The sequence below is a fragment of the Hylobates moloch genome, unplaced genomic scaffold, assembly GCF_009828535.3.
Source record: "Hylobates moloch isolate HMO894 unplaced genomic scaffold, HMol_V3 SCAFFOLD_11, whole genome shotgun sequence".
NCBI classification, from domain to species: domain Eukaryota; kingdom Metazoa; phylum Chordata; class Mammalia; order Primates; family Hylobatidae; genus Hylobates; species Hylobates moloch.
The window spans coordinates 13,455,158-13,481,871 of NW_026652286.1; the positions used below are offsets into that span (position 1 = coordinate 13,455,158).

At 41.1% G+C, this 26,714-nt stretch overlaps 1 long non-coding RNA gene across 1 annotated transcript in view; it reads left to right on the forward strand.

The window, feature by feature from the left end:
• Nucleotides 1–14,333, forward strand: part of LOC116476367 (uncharacterized) — a 31,452-nt gene extending 17,119 nt beyond the window's left edge. Inside the window, exon 4 of the long non-coding RNA XR_004250204.2 lies at nt 14,256–14,333. This is a non-coding gene — a long non-coding RNA (uncharacterized LOC116476367). The remainder of the gene's footprint in view (nt 1–14,255) is intronic.
• The last annotated feature ends 12,381 nt before the right edge of the window (nt 14,334–26,714 follow it).

Consider the following 26,714-nt stretch of genomic DNA (forward strand, 5'->3'; position numbering starts at 1 on the left):
GATCCACCCGCCTTGGCCTCCCAAAGTGCTGGGATTACAAGCGTGAGCCACCGTGCCTGGCCGATACATACACATATTATAGAGAATAATAAAATTAAACATCTGTGATTCACCACTCAGCCTAAATAGAATCTTACCAATATGGGTAAAACCTTTTGTATATCCTTCCCTGGTATTCCCCTTCCTCTCCCTTGCTTTCTTTTTATGGTTTAGTCAAACATATGTGTTCTATACATAATATACAGGGGGGAGAGTTAGCCTGTTTTTAAACTTTATATAAATGTTATGTGTTCTTTTGTAAACAGAAAACCTGCCTGAACAGAGTCCATCTTTAAGATTTAGAATATCTGAGTATGTATCATAAGTGCTGGGGGAGGCAAAAGTAAAGTCCCCTTGCATGAAAGCTAAGATGTCTCCTATTAACCACATAAACTGGATGCCCTGTTGGGAGTTGGATGTATATGTATCTTTACATGTCTAGTAAACTCGTAGAAAGGTCTAACACAAATTTTTTTGCAGGGCCCTGAGAATCCTCTTGTGAAATGACTCATTCTAGAAAGAGCATGAATTGCTGGACCCAGGAATAAAGCCTGAGTTAGGAAGGAGAAGTGGTGATTCTGTGCTGTGCAACCGTTGGGTGCAAGTTTAATTCCAAGGGAGAGACAGTGCTATAAAATAAAAGATGGAAGACTTCTTATCCTATATTCTGTAACACACTGGAGCCCAGGCAACACTGCTATGACACGCCGTCATAACAGATAGCAACATAAAAGAGAGAGAGCCATTCTTCCACACTCTGCCCATGACGGCACCAGTTGGGCCTGGGGTGCACGTGGTGCCCAGTGGCGCTGACAAGAAACAATGGGAGGCTCCCTGGGACCCAGAAAAAAAAGTAGCAGCAGTCCTGGCCAGTTTAGGTATCACTTTAATATCTTTCCTTGCTGGGATTCTCATAAATATCTGGGAGGAAACTTGGTAGAGGTTTGGACTTCTGTGTCTGATGAAGAAGTGAAATTTGGGTATTGATGTCAATGTGGTTCTATTTTCTTCCTGAGGTTGGTGAGGTCTGAGGAAATTTCAAGTTACAACCATAATATGTCAGAAGGTAACCTAGAGAATAAGTAAAGTACTGTTTGGGGAATACAGGGCTAATTCAGTTTGCCTGGAACTTAGAATCTATGGAAGTTATTGGAGAAGTTATTGGCGTGAAAGATAGTTTCCTTCAAGGTGCTATGCTACCAACCTGGAAGGCCAGGCTAAGGGGTATGGGCTTTTAAGACTTATTCAATAGGAAAAGGAGAAGTGCTGAAAATGTTTGAACATACAAAGGCATGCTCAAAACTGTGTTTTAGGAAGATTAATTTTCCAGCAAGATCAAAAAAGATCATAAAATGGAGAGAGAAAATGAAGATCAGAAAACAAGTTCAACCACCTCTAAAAGAGTCCAGGTCAGCCGAAATAAGGGCAGTGGCTATGAGATTGATTCAAGAGCAACTGTGAAGTAGAATTGATGAGGACTTAGCATTACATCAGACACATCACTAAATGATGTTTGCAATCACACAATATACCCACGTAACAAACCTACACGTTTACTCCCTGAATCTTAAATAAAAGTTGAAATTATTTTTAAAAAATAAAGAGCAAATAACTGATTTCATTCACAATGAAAAAAAAGTTTGCAAATAATGATATGCCATGACAAGCTAGTATGTATTAAACTTTCTGAAATTTAATGCAATTGAAATTGAATCCATAATGACACCTGGAAAATCTGGACCTATTAAATCTTCAGTGTTGTCATAACTTGAGTATGAAAGCTCTAAAAGAGAAACACTTTCTTTATATACGTCCAACTTTTTTTTTATTTCTACTTATTTAAAAGGAAAAAAAATGTCCTTAAAAGAGAGGTGAAAATATGTCATTTTCCAGACCTTCAGATTGCTACACTGGTCACGTGAAGAGAAATCTGAAAACTATACAGGTGTCTTGTTCTAAACAATCTGGGAAGTCAGACCTCAAGTATCATTTCTCCAGATTCTATGTGTTGGGGATTGGAGTGGGAGTTCAAATAGGTCCCTAATCACACATCTAGGAGACATCTGGGGGTAAGAACTGTGGATTTCATGATATTATAGGCTATGAGATTGTTTTATATACTGGCTGTTAGACCTGGGGCCCTGTGAATAGGCTGAGAGTGAGGGCAAGCCTCAAATCTTCCTGAAAGATGACCACTGGCTCTGTTTTGAGATGGCAGTTTCCCTAGTTCAGAGAAAAAGGATTTATACATCAATTGAATAAATCATTCTTCAATTAAGTGATTCCAAAAGGAGATGAAGAAAGCAGCCTCTCCAATAAACTTAATAATTACACCATTCAAGGGTACATCTCTCCTGTTGGAAAGCCATTCCCAAAGATTAACAGAATAGCTGGTGTCCACTTGCTGGGCAGCAGTCCTGTAAGTTGTGTCCCAGGATTATGATGTGGTGAGAAGACCTGCTATGTAACAAACTGGAGGAGGAGGAACTCTTCTAATTTCTTTGAACTTTAAGAGTTATAAATAAATGTGTCTTTTAACCATGGGTCTTTTTATTTACTTTTATTTTTATAGGTAAATATGCTTCTTGTAAAATAGAATACAACAAAATATAACTACAAAAACTTGCTTCTTATTACCCACCCTCACCCCCAAACTCCTCTCTCTTTCTGTCTTTTTCTCTTCTTCTCCTTCTCTCTCTCTCTCTTTTTTTTTTTTTTTTTTTTTTTTTGAGATGGAGTCTCACTGAGATGGAGTCTTTTGAGATGGAGTTGCCGTTGCCCAGGCTGGAGTGCAGTGGCATGATCTCAGCTCACTGCAACTTCCACCTCCCGGGTTCAAGCAATTCTCCTGCCTCAGCCTCCCCAGTAGCTGGGACTGCAGGCACCCGCCACCATGCCTGGCTAATTTTTGTAATTTTAGTAGAGACGGGGTTTCACCATGTTGGCCAGGATGTCTTGATCTCCTGACCTCATGAGCCGCCCGCCTCAGCCTCCCAAAGTGCTGGGATTACAGGTGTGAGCCACCGCGCCCGGCCTGTTTATTATTAATGTATATAGCTCCACCTTGTTCTTTTGAGTTGCCACATAACATTCTACAGTGTGAACACATCCTATTTATTTAACCTTTCCATTATTAACAGACATTTAGGTTTTCTCCGGTTTTCACTTTTACAAACAATACTGCCCTGAACATCCTTGCAGGGACAACTTTCTATACTGCTGTAAGTCTTCCTGTAAGACAGATTCCTAGAAATTGAATTGCAAAACTCTCCTCCCTTGTGAACAACACTCCATTCTGATTAATCCACAGGATCCCATACTGGCCAAATGTCAATTGTCCCAGCCTTAAATGTCAGGCATCCAGTAGTTCTCTCCCCACTCTCCCTCCACCTCTTACTTCCTTCCGCATGCTGCCACTAGCTGGTCCCGCTTGAGGCAGCTTGTTTCACAGTCTACTAGTTTTATGTGCAGGGGATCTGGCTGAGCAAAAAGAAGCAAGAATTGGTGCCATAAACATAAAAACAGCTTTCAAAACAATGATCTAGAAATAGGCTACTGAGAAATAGTAGACAATGAAATAGGTACCTTTAGATCATAAAGTAGACTAAATGGCTTCATATAGTCCCCATTAGCTCTGTTTTGATTCTTTGCCTCATTGCTTCAAGTGCTGAGTACTGGGTAGAAGGAGGAAGTTCTAGATGTTTTGGTAGATTATCTTTTCTAACTGATAAATTTTTTAAATTGGGCAACTTGTTCCTGATGTTTTCACCAGGAGAAACAGATGGACTGGTACCAAGTATTCACCATAGACGCCATACCTCATTTAATCCTCAAAACACTCCTGGGAAGGAGTAGATGATGTAACTGAGGCTCAGTGATGATTAGGTGACTTGCCTGCTATTGAATGAGTCTCAAGATTCTAAAGCAGGTCACCCCTATGCCAAAGCCCATGTTTCTTTCACTATTTGATAAAAGTGTCATAGTCTTAGCCCAGACCACTTTCTCCAGGTAAGTCATCAAACAATCTTTTACTAATGCATCCCCTCCCCAGGATAAGGACGGAACCAAAAGACAGAATAGTATTCTATTTCTGAGTTGGACTCTTGGTCTGTTTTTTGCATTTATTTCTAATAATTATTTGCCATATTTTGGCATCATTGCTATGGTATTTTCTTCCTCATCTTGCTCATACGTGAGTAACTGTCCCAACATTTTATTTGCTCTGATACAATGTTGGTGACTTCTTCACTTTTGTTTTCTAATGAGCTGATATTAAAATAACAATGGAAGAGAATGTTGAAGTTGTTTGCTCTGAATTTAGGGATTAAATTTTTAATATTCTTAGTACCAGTTTTCTCTAATTACTAGAAAAACACCATACTGGCCATAGAGCCCCCTAGAGGCTAATTGGCATTTATTTGTTTCTGTTGGAATTCAGAACCCCTCTTTAGACAGATAAAAGGATAGAAGATAAGAGGAGTTCAGATTCACAGTCTACAAAGTCATAAAATTTATACTGGCAAAATATAAGTATATACAAGAAGGATTTAGATACATTTAAGAATGATAGCTCCAACAAGGAACTATAAGGAAGATATTAAGAATTTCTTGGTTATTATACATAAACAGAGACTGACAAGAAAAAGAACAACTACCATATGCTCCCTCCCCTCATAAGTGCCTCTTGGTGAAACTGAGTAGTAATATGATTGATCTGAGACAGAATGGTATTTTTAATGTCCACATGTATTCCCTTTACTGGCTCTGGCATTAAGGTTCTCTCTATCCAGTGATGCAATAGACCGTTGCTGGTTTTGCAACTCTATGCACTCTACATTTTGTAATATCATCCTAATTTTGCTTTGTAGAGTTATTCCCTCCTCTACTCTACCTTTTATTTACACTTGAAGTCTATCTGCACCAAGTCAGAATGAAACCTAAGCCAATGGGTACATTCTGTTGCTCCTGCCATAGCAATACGTTTACAGATAGACACGTGATTTAACCCAGTCCAATCAGAAACAGAGAGGCTCAATTACAGGACTTTTGTGTAACTTTTCATGCAGACTTTCTGGCTGGGCACGGTAGCTCAAGCCTGTAATCTCGGCATTTTGGGAGGCTGAGGCAGGCGGATCACCTGAGGTCAGGAGTTCGAAACCAGTCTGGCTAACATGGTGAAACTCTGTCTCTACTAAAAATACAAAAATTAGCTGGGCATAGTGGTGGGCACCTGTAATCCCGGCTACTTGGGAGGCTGAGGTAGGAGAATTGCTTGAACCTGGGAGGCGGAGGTTGCAGTGAGCCGAGATTGTGCCACTGCACTCCAGGCTGGGTGACAGAGTGAGACAGACTCCATCTCAAAAAAAAAAAAAAAGAAAGAAAGAAAGAAAAAGAAAAAAGGAAAACAGACTTTCTCAACAGACTTGAATCTGAGAAGATGCAAGGCCAGAACAGCTGGAGCCATTTTATTGCCACATAGAATCTGAGAATAAAACTAACACATGGAGAAATGCAAAATAAAGCCAAGAGCTGGGAAGAAACCAAGACGTGCTGATGATGTGTTTTCAGTCCTCAGTCTAGTTTCATCCCATCTACCTAGGTATTCAGCCTGCATTTATTATTTATATTATCCACTGCATTTTCTTCTTTAAGCTAATTTGAGCTGGGACTTCTGGTCACTTGCAACTGTAAAAGTCTCAAGTGATACAGAAATGCCCAGAAGTAGGGCATTTTTAAATGACAGGGTCTAAGAGGTAGAATTAGCTGAACTGAGGTGATGTGGAATACATTAAACCCACCTAAACTAGAACACTACTATTTTTGATAGGGAACATGCAGGATGTTAGAATGGATCGTCTAACCTTTGGTTATTTCAATAAGAAATAGAAAAGCTTAAGTTGGAACTGGTCCTTGTGAAAGTAGAGACTGAAGAAGATACATCTTTGCTTTGGAAAGCTCACCCTTTTCGGCATGTAATAGAACGTGGAGGCAGAATCCAAGTTCAACTGAGAGCTGGACAATGGACAAAGCCCTATCCTATTTTTAGGAGAGAGAAAGTTTCAGGCTGGATTATAGAGTCAATGATTAACTAGTCATTGGTTATTTGGCATTGGAGTTCAGTAAACAGAAATAGGTTGAAATGTATTTTGTTTTAAGAAATGTATATTTCTAGAGAAACTCATGCTTGGCAAACTGTAAGAACTCATGATTACTTGTCCATTAAGGCAACCCATGGACTCCTAAACCAATGAATTATGAAACAGACTTGTAATTGTTACAGCCCCCATGATAGCTTTCTCCCCAAAGCCCTTTTTAGACATGGCCACATTTGTCAATCAACAAGGTATACCCTCCTGTAAATACACCATAAGTAAACTAGATTGGCTGACCCCAGAGCTCACATTTCTGGCAAGAAAAGGGAATCTTATTATTCCTCTTCATTAAGATTATGTGCTATAAAATGGTGGCCACTGTGTAATGTTTCCTATGTTCCCTTTTTCCAAATGAGTTTAAATTATTCTTATTGTAGTTACTCTTTCCTTTTCTATCATTCTATATTGGGATAATCAAACATCATTCAGCAGTAATTCATCCAGCCATGTAGAGTAACAAAAGCAACATTCATATTCAACTAAGAGAACTGAATGCCACTGAAGAATCTGTATGTTGAGGTTAGATCGAGTTACTTGATAATACTTTGGGTGGTCTTCTTTCAGGGGAAGGGGAGAGCTGGATGACAGGAACTAAAATCATCCCCAGGCATAACAGAGAATCATATCCAATGTCACACTGTGAAATAGGAGCTGAGGCAGAACTTGCCCACAGGGAAAGGGGGCATTGTTAACTGTGTATATGTGGTGGTTGGAGACAGAGAATGCCATGTGGACAGAAGCTGACAAGCTCCCTGCCAGCTGAATGACTGGATCTGTTGTCTACTACTGTCGCAGGACGGGAACCCTAAATTTCCAACTGTACACCTAGTTCTAGATTGCAGATCCTGAGATTAGTGGAAGATAACTTCAAAAATGCCAAACAGGATAGAATTAGCATAGGGAAGAAGACAAGAAATTTCCACTCAAGATAAAGATGTAAATAAAAATTTCAGAGCAAGTAAAGAAAATGAACACAAAGAGCCAGCCAACAAACTTAATTATGGAGAAATTAATTCATGGCTCTCAAAATACAATTGTAGGCCAGGCACGGTGACTCACGCCTGTAATCCCAGCACTTTGAGAGGCCAAGGTGGGCAGATCATGAGGTCAAGACCAGCCTGGCAAACATGGTGAAACCCTGTCTCTACTAAGAATACAAAAATTAGCTGGGCATGGTGGTGCGTGCCTGTAGTCCCAGCTACTCGGGAGGCTGAGGCAGGAGAATCTCTTGAACCCAGGAGGTGGAGGTCGCAGTGAGCCGAGATTGCACCACTGCACTCCAGCCTGGGTGACAGAGCAAAGCTCTGTCTCAAAAAAAATAAAGTAAAATAAAATTGTAAACTGCACTCAAAAAATCACTTTAAATGTGTACATTTAAGAACTTCAAGAAAATAAGTGAAGCAATAACATGCTTTACAATCAACAAAAAAAGTAGGGAAAAGGCAGATTAGATTAAGAACCAATGGACATGAAAAATAACCAACTGGAAATTCTGTAAATGAAAAATATAGTCATGGAAATACAAACATTTAATGAACTAGATATACAGGTGGTCCTCACTTTGCACAGTGCTGTGCTAGCCAAACTTCATGCAACCATGTCTTCACTTTGCATGATTCTGTGATAACTGAGGACAGTGTTCTGATATGCATAGGTTTCAGTTAACACAGCATCATACAAACCAAGGATGGCCTGTACTCTGGCCTGGGCAAAATCAAAAAATGAATTAGTGAATACTGGAAACTAGCACAAAAATTTGCTGATAAATACAGACCAATAAAGATATTAAAATATGAATGAGAAATGAAGAGAAATGGAGATTAGATTAAAGGATTTTACTAAATGTATAATACATGAGGCTCTCCAAAAGAACAGAACAATATTGAAAGACTGGTAAAGGATTAAGAATTGAAGAAAAATGTCAGATTTTTTTAAGTGCCTATTAAATGATAGAAAGGATAAATGAAATAAAACCTAGCTTGACAAAGCAAAGGTAGCACAGTTGTGGAACAAAAGGTTAAAAATAAATCATAAAAGCTAACAGAAAGAAAAGACAGAAGGTCTTAGAAAGCAAAAATTATACTTATAGCAGACTCCCCTTTCCCAGCAATACATGCCAAAAGACAATGAAGTAAGGTCTTCAAGGTGCTAAAAAGAAACTACTAATAAAATGTATTTTTATACCCAGCTAAAAACCATTCAAGAGCACTTACATAATATGGACATTTAAAACCTACAAAACTCCACTGATGCTTGATAAAATAACTACTCAAAGACATACTTTAGCAAGGAAAAGAGAGTGAGCCCTTGCAATAAACAACAAATAAAGCCTATGGGAGAGATGTCGGTGAAACCATGCAGAGAACTTGATGTCTGATTTCTAAAGTTCATAGATGTCTGACTCACATATGAGAAAGCTAAAGTAGCCTGGCACAGCAGAGTAGAGGCTATGTCTGGGAAGCAATGGACTCACCTCCAGCCATAGGACAGAGGTGCAGGAATCCAAGGGATTAAATAGGGATCTGGAATAGCTATATCAAGGAGCAAAAATCAAACAGAATTAGTAGAGGAGTCCCCAAAGAGCTGTAAAAGTGCTCATGAGAGAAAGATTTGTTTTTAAATACCTGCCAGGTCCAGAGAGCCCAGAACAATCTTTTAATAGTTCTGGACAAGAATTTTCCAATCCCCATTTCCTTTCTCTCTCCTCTTGCTTTAACACAGGTGGGGAAGGCAAGAGCAATGGAGGGATAAAGGAAGAAGAAAGAGAGAAGGAGCTCATGATGTCTTTCTTTCCCAGATGGCATGTTCTTGTCTGCACCAGACCCTAACTGGGAGAAAAGCAAAAACACAAATACCACATTAAGATGGAAGTTTCACCTTAAAGTAATCATAACATTTTTGTTTGTTTGTTTGAGACAGGGTATTACTCTGTCACCCAGGCTGGAGTCCAGGGGTGCAATCACTTCAGCCTCGACCTCCCAGGCTCAAGCAATCCTCCCACCTCAGCCCCCACAGTAGCTGGGACTATAGATGTTCCATCACACCTGGATAATCTTTTTTTAATTATTATTATTACTTTTTTTTTTAGAAACAGGGTTTCACCATGTTGCCCAGGTTGGTCTCGAACTCCTGGGCTCAAGGGATCTGCCAGCCTCGGCCTCCCAAAATGCTAGTATTACAGGCGTGAGCCACAGTGATTGGCCCATAACATTTTATTATCTGTAACCATTGACTACCCAAGTTTTGTAACAGGAGTAGGGAAAGGATCACCCTCATGGAGAAAGTTCAGCAAGAGACAAAAATGAAGTTGCTTTTGGCTTTTACCATAACGCCCTGGTTAAACAGTAATTTCAAATACTGCTAGTAGTTGGGGCCACAGATCTAAAATAGGCCCATAGGCCCTGCCTTCACTCCTTCATGTAGCAAAGAAAACTGCTCAACCTACACAAGCAGAATATCTCTTTTCCCCTTCATGTCCCAGTTCCCCAAAAAAGGGAGGAAATATTTCCCTCCCATATCCAACACTCCTTTTCTAGTCCAGGATGATCAATGGTGGGAAAAGAAAGCATTTCCTTAAGAGAGAAATTCACTTCCTTCTCCCCACAGGGACATAATCTGACCGAGGACTCAGACAAGAAAATGATGAGTCCAGAGTGAGTGACAATCCAGAGTGAGTTTCCCAAAGTTGTTTAGTCTTAACTAACACTTCATGCAGAACATTCTTAGTTCAGTTCAGGTTGAGCTTGAAAGTACAACCAAATCTTTGTCATGGTATCTCCCGCCATGTGAAGTGGAAACAATCAGACTACAGTCCCTCCTTACGTGGCCTCATTTCAGATTTTAACCTGGGTTTTAATCTCCTGTCAATTTAGACATGAAGATATTAACATCCTCTAAGAACAAGTAATTGTCAGACATGGAATATTCAAATTCAAGAATAAGAAATAAAAAATATGTCTACAGAGGCATGGTTTTAAAGATGGGCCCAAATTATATTCCTAAATATCTATTTGGGATAAGAAAAACCAGTGTTTTTCCTACTTTCACTCTCATTCTCATATCACTTCTGACACCAGATGTATGGGGATGGTTTCCCCTATATATTAAGCAATTCTCCAAAGAACATCAGCTGGGCGTCCTACAATTTAAGTCAATTCTGACACTATCTACTTGGAGACAGCATCACATCCCACAGGTTAAGGGCTCAGTCTCACAAGTCTGCCCCACTTCAAACGCCAATTGCAAACCCCAGGCTGTGACCTGTGCTTCTAACCAACTGGCTATAAATCAGAGTTCCCATGATCTCCTCCTCAGGTTTGATTATTTTTCTGGATGACTCACAGAACTCAAGGAAACACTTAACACTACCAGTTATCATAAAGGATGTTACAAGGGATACAGATGAACGGTCAGATGGAAGAGGTGCGCAGGGCGAGGCATGTGGGAAGTGGTGTGGAGAGAGTCCATGTCCTCAATAGGCATGCCGCCCTCCTGGTACCTCCATGTATTCAACAATCTAAACCCAGTTCTTTGGAGTTTTTATAGAAGCCTCATTATGTAGGCATGATTGATTACAATCCCTGGCCATTGGTGATCAATTCAACTTTCAGTCCCTTGCCCCGTCCCCTCCCTGGAGGTTGGTGGGGTAGTCCCAATCATCTAATCACACCTTGGCCTTTCTAGTGACCAGCCCACATCCTGAAGCTATGTAGGGACTACTAGCCACCAGTCATCTCATTAGCATACAAAAGACACTCTTATTACTATGGACATTCCAGGGGTTTTAGGAGTTGTGTGCCAGGAACCAAAAGCAAAGACCAAATACATATTTCTTGTTATAACACAGTATCACAATACCATTTGATATCTTAATCTAGAGTATCGCCATTCAGGTCATTGTGTAAATAAAGGAAATCTATTCAAAAGTTTTTCAAAACATCTGCTCCAAAATAAATTAAAATTTTCACTTCCAGGCCAGGCGCAGTTGCTCACGCCTGTAATCCTAGCACTTTGGGAGGCCAAGGCGGGTGGATCACTTGAGGTCAGGAGTTTGAGAGCAGCATGGCCAACAGGGTGAAACCCCATCTCTACTAAAAACACAAAAATTAACCAGGCATGGTGGTGTATGCCTGTAATCCCAGCTACTCAGGAGGCTAAGGCAGGAGAATCACTTGAACTTGGAGGCAGAGCTTGTAGTGAGCCAAGATTGTGCCACTGCACTCCAGCCTGGGCCACAGAGTGAGACTCCATCTCAAAAAAAAAAAAAAAATTTCCCAAAACAGATATTAGCAGCATTTTTAAAGTGACATTTCACTATCTAAAGAACTAAAACCATTAATCTCACCAAGTGTCCCATTATATCCATCTTTTCAGCATCTGGAGCATTGACATGCATGTCTATAGGGGAAACCTCATCCTTCTGTCACATATACAGAGGACACCTGATTCACTGATTAGTATTATGTGACACGGTGACAACGAATGTAAATAGACTAAACCATCACATTTTCCTTCTGGTTTGGCCCAGTGTTTTTTGTTATTGTTTGTTTGTTTGTTTTGTTTTTAATATGCTATGACTTGCTTTTCAGGAGAAGAAACTTTGAATCCATCTCCCAAAATTATTTGATTCTTGTAGGCAGCTAGTTCTGCTCTGCCCCTTGAGTATCAGCTATTGTAGATGGTGCAGGGCTATCACAAAATATGCAGCTCAGGTTGTTCTCATGTTATCAAATGGTCCTTGACACTGTCAAGACGGGTGGGTGTTGTGCCATTGCTTTTCCCCCATCTGAGGGTATTACCATTTATAAAAACACACCAAAACCTCTAATCCCCGCAATGACCAGTCCTAACCTCTGCCTCCTTGAGCTCAACAGAGATTTGTGTTCCTACAACTTCTCTTACTAGTGCCATAGCATGGATCTTTCTTCCTTCCACTCTGCGAACCTCAATAGTAGGGCACCGCCTTTATCCCTCAAATTTATTCTTGTTTGTTTGTTTGTTTGTTTGTTTTGAAGATAGGGTCTTACTCTGTCACTCATGCTAGAGTGCAGTGACACAATCACAGTTCACTGCAGCTCACTGGGAGGATCACTTGACCTCCCAGGCTCAAGTGATTCTCCCACCTCAGCTTCCCGAGCACATGCCATAACACCCAGCTAATTTTTGTATATTTTGTAAAGACACCATAGTTTAGCCATGTTGCCTAGCTGGTCTCGAACTCCTGACCTCAAACGATTCTCCCACCTTGGCCTTCCAAAGTGTTGGGATTACAGGCGTGAGCCACCATGCCCGGCCTCAAATTATTTTCATCTTCTCCTCAATTATTTCCATGCATGTTGTGGGGCCAGGGATTGCCTAACTCCAGACAGGCTGTCACTCTTTTCTCCTTTGACTTCTTAGCTAACATCACTTTTTATGCTTGAGGCTGGCTTTGAAATGTTAATATCCTGTTAAGACTCCAGTCACATTTGAATGAAAAGGGATTTTTATGGGTAGATCTAGAAATCTATCGCTTATGTCATCATTTTCATGAGAATGAGTATTTCAAGTTTAAATATAAGTGGAAGGAGCTAGCTAGGGCTACCAGACATTTTTGCCAAGTCAGCAGACCTGTTAGAGAACCCTAAAGAAGGAACAGAAAGTAAGAAAGAAACAAACAGAGCCCACAGAGAACATTCAGGGATCCAATAATGGACGACGTTTCTCCAGTGGCTCTTATATAAACCCCTATCTCCTGCACGCACTGCTGCGTCTCTCCTTAGGTTAAAGCCCCTTCTTTCTCCAGGCCTCTGTTGCTCCCTGCCAGGACCTTTGATCCTTTCCAGCTTCCACTGTGAGTTGGGTCAATTACAGTGTGTCTCCAGGTCATTGCTTAGCTTATTTCACTTGACAAATGGACATTTTCTGCTTGCTCCTCCAGATTTAATCTCCATCCTCCTCCATCCTAATCTGTACTCTGTGAGTCTTTTTTTTTAATTGACACAAATAATTGTATATATTTATTGCGTAAAAGATGATGTGTTTTGAAATACGTGGACATTGTGGGATGGCTAAATTGACTAATTAACCTGTGTGTTGCCTGACATACTTATCATTTTTTTGTTGTGAGAACATTTAAAATCTACTCTTTTAGCAATACTCAACATTGTTAATGTTAACAATAGTCTCCATATCGTACAATAGATTTATTGAACTTTTCTTCCTGATGAACTGAAATTTTGTGTCCTTTGACCAATATCTCCCCAGCACTCTTCACCTGCAGCCCCTAGGAGTCACCATTCTACTCTCTGCTTCTATGAGTTCAATATTTTTAGATTCTACATATAAATGAGAATCTGTGCCTGGCTTATTTCATTTAACATAATGTCCTCCAGGTTCATCCATGCTGTCACAAATAACATGTGACACTTTGTAAGTTAGTTAATGAGATGTCAGTAAGGTCCATCTAAATATTAATGGAAGACAAGTGCTCCCCTACTGTGGAGCTTCACTTCTGAAGGCAGGTATCAGAAACATAAAGGAGGAAAAAATTATAATGTGTCTAACTATGACTTATGTTATTGAGAAATTAACGTGCATATTGAAGCTGTCATCTCAACATTGCCAACCATCATTCAAACATAGGATGTGTTTATGATGAAGCATCTTAAAGCATCCTGGGAAAATTACAGTGATGACTCCCAACTTTCCATTAGCTAGGAATGTAAAGAGTTACAAATACGTGTCCAACCATAAAGATACTTGACATGAATATGTTGAGCTCTAAACAAGAAAAGTAATTTTGGACAAAACAATATTATTAAATGCTGAGAGTTCATCCATTTTAAGAACTGAATTTAGGAAAAACAAGCCCCTCTGCTGTTTGCTGGCTGGATTGGGCTAAGGGCGGACCTGGCTTTTGTAACTCTCCCCAACCTTCTTGGGATGTGTCCAGCCCAGTGGGCAGCCTTGTTCTGGAATATCCAGTTAAGCTGGATTGCTGGGGGGGTGGAGTTACAGTTGCACTTTTTCAACCTAAGAACAGGATGCACCAACACAATCCCTGATTTTCCTTAATTTTTCCAGGGCCTTGATCTTCTTTCAGGATCCACAGAAAACTACCACTGGCACATGGAGGAGTTGATGGTGATAAATTCCAAGGGTAAGTGGGAAGAAAAAGTACCAAGATCCACTGGAGAAGTCAGTTATTGTTAGGTCAGGCAACATCAACACAATAGACATCTGTTCCATTGAGAAAAAAGACCTCTGTTGAACTGATGGAGCTGTCAGCCTAAGTCATGCTCTTTGGGCATGTTGTAAAACTACCTGACCTTCAGAGACTAGGCTGGAGTATCAGAATCCTCATTCCTACCATCAATGGAATCTGTCATGCCAGAATTTCGTTCCTGTGTGGTTTCCCCAAATGTACACTGATTATTAACTTTTAAATTCATAGCTTAGGAACTATAGGAGGATCTAGCTCTGCATTGAAAATAATGAAATTCTGCTGGCTAGCCAACCCTCAGTTGTTCCAGATTCAGCAGGTTTCTATTGGGTATCTACACATACAAACACCAGAGGTTCAACAGTTAACAAGACAGTCATGATCCCCGTGCTATGGATCTTACGATCTAGTTGTCATCCTGTTAGCAATATCACCGTATCAAGAATCAATCAACTGTTCCCAATTGACTGAGCTGGAAGGAACTGCCCAATCCCCTCCATTTATCAATTTAAAAATAACTCTGAAAAGATTATATCTGCATATATAGGGTTCAAAACTAATTAAAAGACAGGACTAGAACCCAGGTCTACTGACTCCCAGACCTTCCCTGTTTGTTGATACTCTACCCTCCTTTTACCTACTCCCGAAAAAAGCCTAATTTCCCATATAGAGTCCTTACACTGGTAAATGTCGGCTGACACATGCAGGAGTCAATGATTATTGACTCTGGCAAAAGCAATACGTTGTCTAGTATATTTACCAACTACTAGAACACAGTGGTGACATAAATTTGTTTTTCATGAAACTTTATTTCTAAAACCAAAGTCCAATAGAAAGCTGAACTCTTGGAAAGTATTTCACAGAAAATTGTATTTGATGGACAGACTTAAAGGGAAAATATTAAACAATGGCTTTAATCTCTATTCTTTTATATGTGTCAAGAAAGCCTCATCAAATCTTACCTCTCATATGCGTGAAATATTCTTTTAAAGTTGGCTTATCAGATTACTGAAAGAACTTTTGTACCAGAGATTTTTTATAAATGTGCTAAGCTAAGAAAACATTGTGAGATATATGTAGGAGTAGGAAAAAAGGCTGAATTTCCCTTTTTTTCTCCTTCTTCTCCCTTCAGGGATTCAGTGAACTCAATGTCCTTTAGTCAATGTACCAGGTAGAGCAGTTGAATTCATGAGAAAATCGTCAAGTAGTCAATATTCTAGTTGTTTTAAAAGGATTTCTTTTTAAAAAAAGAAGACCCAAGGAAAACACTATCAATAGAAAGCATTGAATGCTCATAAGGAATTTAGGCAACACCAGGAAAGTGTGTTTGAGGTAAGGGGAAGGGTGAAGGGGGAGAAGTGGAGAGATGGGAGGGTTGGAGGGAGAGAGAAGTGGAGAGATGGGAGGGGTGGAGGGAGAGAAAAGTGGAGAGATGGAAGGGTGGAGGGAGAGAGAAGTGGAGAGATGGGAGGGGTGGAGGGAGAGAAAAGTGGAGAGAGGTGGAGGGAGAGAGAAATGGAGAGATGGAAGAGGTGGAGAGAGAGAGAAGTGGAGAGGTGGAGGGAGAGAAGTGGAGAGATGGAAGGGTGGAGAGAAAGAGAAGTGAGAGATAGGGTGAGTGGAGTGAGAGTGAAGAAGTGAGGAGAGAAGTAAGGAGATGGGAGGGTGGAGGGAGAGAGAAGTGGACAGATGGGAGGGGTGGAGGGAGAGAGAAGTAAGGAGATGGAAGGGTGGAGGGAGAGAGAAGTGGAGAGATGGAGGGGTGGAGGGAGAGAGAAGGAGACGGGGGTGGAGGAAAAGAGAAGTGGGGAAATAGGAAGGTGGAGGGAGAGAGAAGTGAGGAGATGGGAGAGATGGGAGAGAAGGGAAAAGGAAGTTACTTTCACGTTTTCTCTCAATCTAGTGGGGAAGATGTTGATATCAGTCCTATGTCTTGGATGAGGAAATTGAAGTTCACATTTGTCACTTGCTGAAGGTCACATGACCAGAAATGCAAAGCCCGATCTGACTCATATTCTCCTAATTATAAATGTTACGTGCTTTCTATTACCCAGGCATTGCTACTCTTCCGGTTGTGCCAGGAATGGCATAACCAATATTGTGTTTGATTCTCACAGCAACCCCAGAAAATGAATGTTACTCTAAATTTCAAAATTAAGAAACTGCCTCAAAGAGGTTAGGTCATTTTGCATAAGGCCCCACAGTAAAAAGAGCATTTAGCAAATAAGTGGGGGAAAAGCTCTGCCCTTTTTGTTACTTCAGTGTTTCCCAAACACACTCTGGGGATTTCAGGTGAAGAAATGCCACAATATCCTAATCCCTTTGAACAAGGTGATCTTTACATAAGGTTTGATGTGAAGTGTCCTGAAAACAACTGGATCAACCCAGACAGACGTTCTCAACTAGAAGATCCGCTGCCGTCTAGATCAGAAGTTTCTAGCATAATTGGAGAAACAGTGGCGGTAGAGCTTCAGGAATGTGATAACACTTGAGGCTGAGGAGGTGGTCAGAGGCATGAAGCCTAATTCGTAGCTCTGATGAAGAAAGCAGCAGCCCTCCTGTGCCTGAAGGGGTGTGCCTGCCCATCCGCAAACACTGCAGATGAATTGCACAGGAGGACTTTCCTTCCACACTTGCCTGATTTGTTCTCAGCCGTCTCACTGGAGTGTCCCTTCAATCCAGATGAACTGATGGACATCCACTGGTCTCTGCGTAACTTTTAAAATTGGTATAGTATCTACAGCGTGTATAATTGAAACTAACCACAAAGCTTCACATCTTCGTTTCAACTGTTTCATAGCAGAATAAAGCACTTGAAAGGAAATAAGACTCCCTTTCACATGTAGATTGTAAGTTTCAATCCTGATATCTGTGCTTGATTTTTATCAGTTTTGTGCAGATTCTATGTCTCGTATTTTAAATTCAAATCCCATACTGTAAAGTTTGTACAATTTATCCTGAAGCTTTGTGTTTGGCTGCACCTGAATAAGCTGCTACAAATAGAAGAAAGAATCTCATTGCCTGTATCTATCATTTAGATGTATGGAAAAAATAGGTCTTGCACACAATGAGTTTGGAGCTGAGCAGAAACAATCAAAAAAATGACATTAGCTGTGGTTGTAAAGTTTTTTGTTTGTTTTTTACCGTCTTGTGAAAGGTTTCTGAAACTCAATAACAAAAAGCAGGGGGTTTTTTTTGTTTTTTTGTTTGTTTGTTTGTTTTGTTTTTGAGATGGAGTCTTGCTCTGTCGCCCAGGCTGGAGTGCAGTGGCACAATCTCGGCTCACTGCAAGCTCTGCCTCCCGGGTTCAAGCCATTCTCCTGCCTCAGCCTCCCGAGTAGCTGGGACTACAGGCGCCCGCCACCACGCCCGGCTAATTTTTTGTATTTTTAGTAGAGACGGGGATTGACCGTGTTAGCCAGGATGGTCTCGATCTCCTGACCTCGTGATCTGCCCACCTCAGCCTCCCAAAGTGCTGGGATTACAGGCATGAGCCACCGCGCCTGGCCAAAAAGCAGTTGTTTTTAAAAAGTTCTATTCTTAGAAGCCTGAACATTCTCTTCAAGAACTTTTACATTTTATATTTTTAAAAATAATACTTAAAAATTAATGGAAGCTTATTTTGAATAGCCAAGTAATGCAACAAAGTTTCAGTGTGGGCTTTGTACTCATGTTTATTTATATTAGTGGTAACAGTGTTTAACTTTTAATGTGCTGACAAACATGTTTGGTTGCTCTTAGGTCGGCACATCCTCATGTTAAAATGACAGCAATGCTCTCACATTTGTACCTAATACCTGTTAGGTTTCTTTGTACACTGCACCTAGATACCAGTTCGCCAGCTATCTAGACTTATCAAAAAGAGAAGTGCTAGACAATCACAGGGCATAAAGTCGTAAGGGGAGCTGAATTCAAGCTATTACCCAGGTTAACCATTGCACTAAAAATTAGGTAACATGATTGCTCAATATATGAGGCATCAGCAGCCAAAAAAATTCACAAAGACAACTGAAAGCAATGTTTTAAAAAATGAATAAAAAGATTGGGTACAGAGGTTCATGTGTGTAATCCCAACATTCTGGGAGGCCAAGGCAGGAGAATCACTTGAGCCCAGGAGTTTGAGACCAACCTAGGCAATATAGGGAGACCCCGTCTCTACCAAAAAACAAAAAAAGAAAAAGTTAGGTGTAGTGGCTCATGCCTTTAGTCTTAGCTCCTCAGGAAGCTAAGGCAGGAGGATCACTTGAGCCCAGGAGATTGAGGCTGCAGTGAGCCGTGGTCACGCCACTGCACTCCATCCCGGGCAACAGAGTGAGACTCTGTCTCAAAAACAAAAAATTATACAATTATAAACTTCATTAAAGCTTGTTTGCTTCATTCTCACGTAATTACTAAATTTTATAAATCAATGGGCAGTGACCAAAAATAGCTTTTATTGTGTTTTAGAGTATCTTGTCTGTCACACTAGACTTTGCTATTTTTGCCCAAGTATCCTTTTTACCTACAGGTAGAAAAACCCTAATGTTTACTTGAGTATCCACCCCTCCTTTATGCAGCCCATGTCACTAGCAGATACCATATTGGACAGCATATTAGACCATTCCCATCATTGCAGAAAGTTCTGTTGGATACCACTGATCAAGATCTCAGCTGAGATTATATAATATTTATTAACATATTTTATAAGCTTCAAAGCACTTCTTTAAAAACCCTCATTATTGTTTATTTATTTATTTATTTACTTATTTTTGAGACAGAGTCTTGCCCTGTCACCCAGGCTGGAGTACAGTGGTGTGATCCCGGGCTCACTGCAACCTCTGCCTCCTGGGTTCAAGCAATTCTCCCACCTCAGCCTTCTGAATGGCTGGGATTACAGGTGCCACCACATCCAGCTAATTTTTTGTATTTTTAATAGAGATGGGATTTCACCATGTTGGCCAAGTTGGTCTCGGACGCCTGACCTCAGGTGATCCGCCTGCCTCGGCCTCCCAAAGTGCTGGGATTACGGGCATGAGCCACTGTGCCTGGTCTCCCTTGTTATTTCATTATTAATCATTTTAAGGCACAGGAAGGGAGTAATTTTCTACAAATAAATGGAGTCCTGTACAGAGCATGGCTATTTCCAGCACAAGCTTTTAACACTTTAATAAAATGATTATTACTCAATTACTATTTAATCTCTGTCCTTCTTGAAGACTTGTTTAAAATAAAATAGCTTTCTCCTAGAACATTATACAATTCTTCAGCTCTAGCTGCTTTGTGCCTTTCCTGATTGCCCAACTTACATATTGAAAACTATAAAGATAGTTAATCAGGGAGCTTTGCTTCCAGGAGTTAAATCAGCTTGACTTCGAACTGCCAAATAGATTAGGAATCGTATAGATTTTAACTATTAAAGTCATAGTTTTCTATCATAGAGCTTTTGATTTTAGAACTATAACAACAACACAAATTCCCTGGTTACCTAAACTCATTCTCCAAACTCTATCCATACACAGGAACTGAATTCATTTGGATAGCAAGGAATAATTGTATAAAGAATAAAGCACGCCCCCGAAAGTTTTGTCCTTAGAAGTCTCTCCCATAGGGCCAAGAAACAGTATTGGCCAGTGACATTCATTTCATAAGAAAATAGGTATCAGTGCTTTTTTTATTTTATTTTAATATTTTTTTGAGACAGAGTCTCGCTCTGTCACCCAGGCTGGAGTGCAGTGACACGATCTCGGCTCACTGCAAGCTACGCCTCCTGGGTTCACACTATTCTCCTGCCTCAGCCTCCCGAGTAGCTGGGACTACAGGCGCCCGCCACCACGCCCGGCTAATTTTTTCGTATTTTTAGTAGGGACCGGGTTTCACTGTGTTAGCCAGGATGGTCTCAATCTCCTGACCTTGTGATCTGCCCACCTCAGCCTCCCAAAGTGCTGGGATTACAGGCGTGAGCCACTGCACCCGGCCTCCGTGCTTTTTTTATAAGTTCTTTCTGTGCCTTTTAAACACAAATTGAAGGGAGAGAATCAAGTGGTTCTGATGTGTGCAAAGAAGTCACTTATACCAATGGCGATTTAAAATAGCATATTTAGAAATGCAATTAAAAATTAGTTAAAAATAAAGGCCGGGCGTGGTGGCTCACGTCTGTAATCCCAACACTTTGGGAGGCCAAGGTGGGCAGATCACCTGAGGTCAGGAGTTTGAGATCAGCCTGGCCAACATGGTGAAACCCCATCTCTACTAAAAATACAAAAATTAGCCGGGCGTGGTGGCACATGTCTGTAATCCTAGCTACTTGGGAGGCTGAGGCACGAGAATCACTTGAAGGCAGAGGTTGCAGTGAGCCGAGACCACACCATTGCACTCCAGCCTAGGCAACAGAGCAAGACTCTGCCTCAAAAATAAATAAATAAATTAATTAATTAATTAAATTTAAAAACTAGACTATGGGTCGGGCACAGTGGCTTAGACCCTCCTGCTTCTGCCTCCCAGGTAGCTAGAACTACCACACCTGGCTGATGTTGATATTTTGGCCACCTCCCATGAATCATGAATGTTCTTTTTTTTTTTTTTTTTTTTTGAGCCAGGGTCTTTCTCTGACACCCAGGCTCGAGTTCAGTGGCATGATCTCGGCTCACTGCAATCTCCGCCTCCCAGGTTCATGCAATCCTCCTGCCTCAGCCTCCCTAGTAGCTGGGACTACAGGCATGCACCACCACACCTGACTAATTTTTGTGTTTTTAGCAGAGACAGGGTTCTACCATGTTGGCCAGGGTGGTCTTGAACTCCTGACCTTAGGTGATCCACCCAGCTTGGCCTCCCAAAGTGCTGGGATTACAGGCGTGAGCCACTGTGCCCAGCCTATCATGAATGTTCTTAACGGCATCTAAAATTGTGAATTATTTCCAGAAGGCTTCCGATTTTACTGTGCCCAGATTCAGCAGAGGAATCACGTCTATGGCAATTATAGCCTTACAAAATGTATTTCTTAAATAATAAGACTTGAAATTTGAATTGACTTCTTCATCCATGGGCTGCAGAAGAGATGTGTTAACAGGCATAAAGACAACATCAATATCTTTGTGGATCTCCATCAGAGCTCTTGGGTAACTAGGTATGTTGTCAACGAGCAGTAATATTTTGAAAGAAATACTTTTTTCTGAGCAGTAGGTCTTAACAGTGGGCCTAAAATATTCAGTAAATCATGCTGTAAACAGATGTGCTGTCATCCTGGTTTGACTGTTCCATTTATAGAGCACAGGCTGAGTAGATTTAGCATCATTCTTAAGGGCCCTAGGACTTGGGGAATGGCAATTGTGCAGGGCTACACCAGCCTTGTCCCTGGGTCCATCCTCCTAATTGTAGCCTATGGTGCTGGTAGGCATATCACTAGGACTAAGGTTTGCCTAAAGGGTGGCTGCTTGAAAGCAAATGGGTAAAACTTAGACACGCCCCAATGTCCACTAACACATGTGAGGCCCTTCATGTTGTGAAACAATGGAGGAAGGGGCATGGAAAAAAATAAGGGGTGGACTATGGGTGGAGGTTGGAGGTTGGAGGTGGAAGTTCAGCTCTCCCCACACTGCCGAATTCCGGAGGAAAACTAGAAGTCTCAGAATTCTAAATTTCAACTTGGCCTCCTAGGTTATCATGAAGGCAAATCTGGCAATGCAGGAGAATGGTACGTGTTTTATTTAATAGTTTATTATCTGTTTATACAAGGAATATGTGAGCCTCTATATTTATTCCTGCCTTGACCCTGGCCCCACAAATGTTAGGGGCAGGTCTGTATAAGGAAGACAAACCTCAAGTGAGATCAAGGGTCCTGTGGGAGCTGGAACTGGACAGAACGAAATCTCACCAGGAATGTGCAGAAATTCTGGCAAGGCTGTGCAATGTGTGGTTTGAGCTGACATCTGGGTTACATTTACATATTTGGAAAATATCAAAATAAGATAAAGCAAAATATGATAACACTGTACTCCATAAAAAGATGGCCTCATCCCCAGAAAACTTAAAATCGAATTAAAGAACATGGAAACAAAGTCAAAAACTACATTAGCAACAACTTATTTTATATTTTAAAGAATGAGAGGGACTATTGAATACACAAGCAAATTACATACTACCTAAACATCCAGAGTATTACGTCTTGTTTTAGTTTTCCAGCTAATAGAGAAATGGTAAAAACCAGATAATTGCCAGATATTATTTCGGTGGTCTATGCCTGAATTTTCAACACAAAGGTTAAGATGAGATGAGATTATGAAACCACAGTCACACCTCCATGTACACAGAAAACCACAGTGCCATAGGTTTTCTTCACAAGGCCACAGGAAGTCATGACCAGCCAAATTCATATCATACTTGCTTTCAGTGCTTATCAGATTTTCTTTCTTTTTTTTTTTTGAGATGGAGTCTCACTCTGTCGCCCAGGCTGGAGTGCAGTGGCACAATCTCGGCTCACTGCAAGCTCCGCCTCCCGGGTTCATGTCATTCTCCTGCCTCAGCCTCCCGAGTAGCTGGGACTACAGGCGCCCGCCACCACGCCCGGCTAATTTTTTGTATTTTTAATAGAGACGGGGTTTCACCGTGTTAGCCAGATGGTCTCGATCTCCTGACCTCGTGATCCATCGGCCTCGGCCTCCAAAAGTGCTGGGATTACAGGCGTGAGCCACCGCGCCTGGTCCAGATTTTCTTTCTTATTGGCTAACTTCAGTGGCAACTGGAGACCAAGTTTGGCCAGGTTACTTAGGGGTAGCATGCAATGTACAGAGCATTGGTGTAGAAGCCAAACTCCCTGAATGTTAGTCTGAGCTCTGAACTCTAACAAGCTGTGTGACCTTAGGAGGCCATTAAACCTCTCTGTGGCTTATCTTTATTTTATTTTAATTTTCTTTTAGACAAGATCTCATTTTGTTGCCCAGCCTGGAATGCAATGGCACAATCATAGTTCACTGCAGCCTCGAACTCCTGGGCTCAAGCCATCCTCCTGCCTCAGCCTCCCCAGTAGCTAGACTATAGCCATGCACCCCCATACCTGCCTACTAATTTTTTTTTTTTTTTTTTTTTTTGCAGAGATGGGGGAGGGGGGCCTGGATCTGCTGCCCAGGCTGGTCTCAAACTCCTGGCCTCAATCAATCCTCTGGCCTTGGCCTCCCAAAAAGTTGGGATTACAGGCAAGAGCCACTGTGCCCCGCCCTTCATCTTTAAATTAATGTGATTTTGAAGCCTTAGGCATAAACATTCTATGGGATATATGAGTATGTTATTATTTTCTCTCTTTAAGTACAGCTGCTGATGGCATTATTTTCTATCACCAAAAGAACTGACATTTATATCACAGAAGAAAAGAGGACACATAAACCAATTCTCATTTCTACTGGGGATAATATTGAGACTAGAGTTCAGAAGGAATCTGTATCGGTTATAATTAGTTGAGTTGGAATTAGAAAGTCCATGGATAAGCAAGGTTTTTAGGTTCACTTCTTCCTAGGTTTAATTTCAACAAAAGAAGATGCTTGCCCTTCTCAGTTACTTGAAGTCTAGGATCTTGTTTTAATTTCCCAAGAGCACCCATGAGGTAAGTATTATTAGTCCTTTATTAAATATAAGTACCTGCTTCATGAAGTGAATTTAAAATAAAACCATGCATAAAAAAGTACTCAGCACGATCCCTGGTACATAGTAAAAGCAATAAATGTTAGCTATTTTATATACATTCTTACATATATATTTATATCTGTAAGTTATGCATATCTCATTTTTATTATGCATAATATATTACATATGTTTTATTATCTGCACAACTGGCTTTCAAATTGTGCTCCAAAGAAACAAAGGTTTTCATGGGATCTACAAACAATGAAATATTTGTCACTAATTATAAAAATTAATGAGGAGCATACTTATTGATTTTTTAAAATACATTTTATATATTGCATGATCTGTGTAAGACTGCTAGAAAAATGCATTTTGCTGCTAAAACTAGATTTTTAAACCACTGGTATAATATTCCAATCCATTAATTTTACCGGTGATAAAATGAAAACACAGAGAGCTGAGTTTTTTTTTAATTTTTGGCTTTGAACACGTTAATATATCTGTTAGGACATATTCAGTTGCAAATAACAGAAAATCCAAATTATCTGGCTTAAATAAGAAAGGCAAATTATCAATAACATAACTAACAGGCAGGTCCAAAAAGAGGGTCTAACTCAAGGTTGGCTTCATTCCACAGCCCAATGACATCATCATGGCCTGTCTTATCTGCTTTCCCCTGTGAGTTGGATACTACACCTGGCTTCCCTCATGGATGCAACATGGCTGTAACTGTTCCAGGATTTAAAACCATCCCAGGTCATTTACAAAGAGAGTGTGTTTGAATGTCAGCATTCCAAGTGAGAATTCTAACATTTACCCTGATTGAATTAATTTGAGTCTGAACCAATTACTGTTTCCTGGGGAATTGAATATGCCCTCCAGGGGACACCCTGGAAGTTGAGTTGGGTGTTGCTCAGCTTCCTCCAAAGCACACTGGCTTCAATGGATAGCTTATGTGCTCAAACAAAAGCCTGGGTATGGTTAGAAAGGAGGAAGAGGGAATGATCACTTGGTAAACAACGAACAAATGTGTCCTAAACTATGTGACTTTGGGTAAATTACTTCCCTTCTCGTACATATAGAATAAGGTATTGGATTTGATGAGTGATTGCAAATGTGAATATGCAGCCAGGCTTGGTGGCTCACGCCTGTAATCCCAGCACTTTGGGAGGCAGAGGCGGGTGGATCATCTGAGGTCAGGAGCTCGAGATCAACCTGACCAACATGGTGAAACCCCTGTCTCTACTAAAATACAAAAATTAGCTGGGCATGGTGGCAGGTACCTGTAATCTCTGCTACTCGGGAGGCTGAGGCAGGAGAATCACTTGAACCTGGGAGGCAGAGGTTGCAGTGAGCCGAGATCGTGCCACTACACTGCAGTCTGGGGGATAGAGTGTGGTTCGATCTCAAAAAGAAAAAAAAAAAAGAAAGAAATTGGTAAATGTAATTTCCTAAGTTTAAGCTCCTTTATCTAATCCCAGCAGAATAATGATTTGTAATTGAACATGCCCCAGAGGCACATACAAGTAGAAGAATATACAATGCGTCACATAGAATGTGAGTCAACGGGAAAGCTAAATAAAACAAGGATTAGTACCAACTTGCCCAGTTGCTCAGCCTTCAACAGTGGCATGAGGCCATTTCTGAATTTAGCTTCCCTGCAAATAGCTGCCTAATTCCAGAACCTCACATTAAGGAGGTTGGTGCATTATTTGGTTGGCAACAGTGGCATTGTGAGGGTAAAAGGCCCCAGGGGCAATGTAAAATATTTATGCCTTCACTATTTCAATGCTGCTACTTGAAGTGCTAGATTTTGCAGCATCTAGTGCCTTGTGGACCCCCATAAATCAGATCCCTGTATGTCTCACTGTGACCCACCTTCTCTTTCCTCTGATTGGTAGTGTCTGGTAGAAATGATCCCCTCAGAAAACTATTATTGGAGAACAAAACTCCACTATCATCCAATTATCAGTGCATAACTTCTTTTTTTTTAAGACAGGGTCCTGCTCTGTCGCCCAGGCTGGAGTCCAGTGGCAAGATCTCACTCACTGCAAACTGTGCCTTCAGGGCTCAAGCGATTCTTGTATCTCAACCTCCTGAGTAGCTAGGACTACAGGCGTGAGACACCATGCTTAGCTAATTTTTTTGTTATTTTAGTAGAGATGGGGTTTCACCACATTGGCCGGGCTGGTCTCGAGCTCAGGTGATCTGCCTGCCTCGGCCTCCCAAAGTGCTGGGATTACAGGTGTGAGCCACCGTGCCTGGCCACATTTACCAATTTTAATATCCTTGTATTTTAGAATTCGGTGTCTAGCGGGCAATAGGATCATCATGGCAGATGGGAGGCAAGACTAGATTGCAGCTCCGGACAGAGAAGCTTGCGGAGACACACACTGTGAATTTTAGCTCCAAGTTAACTGTAAGAACAAACCAGCAATCCCAAGAGAACCCACAGACCCTCTGAAGGAAACGGACTGCTCCTGCAGGACATGGGAGACACCCCAAATACTGTGGGTGCCCCAACTGTGGAAGTGGGAAAGGGAGAGCCCCCTCTCCCGAACACACACCCCCGCTGGAGAAGCTGAAGGTATGTTTGCAGGAGAAGTTCCAACTTTACCTGGAGCTGAGTCAATTTGGAGAGCCGAGCAAAATATAGGGGTAGAGGAAGCAGCAGAAAGGCCCTGGTAGCTTACTGGGTCCCCAAGCGGGCCATTCCTGCCTGGCACCAT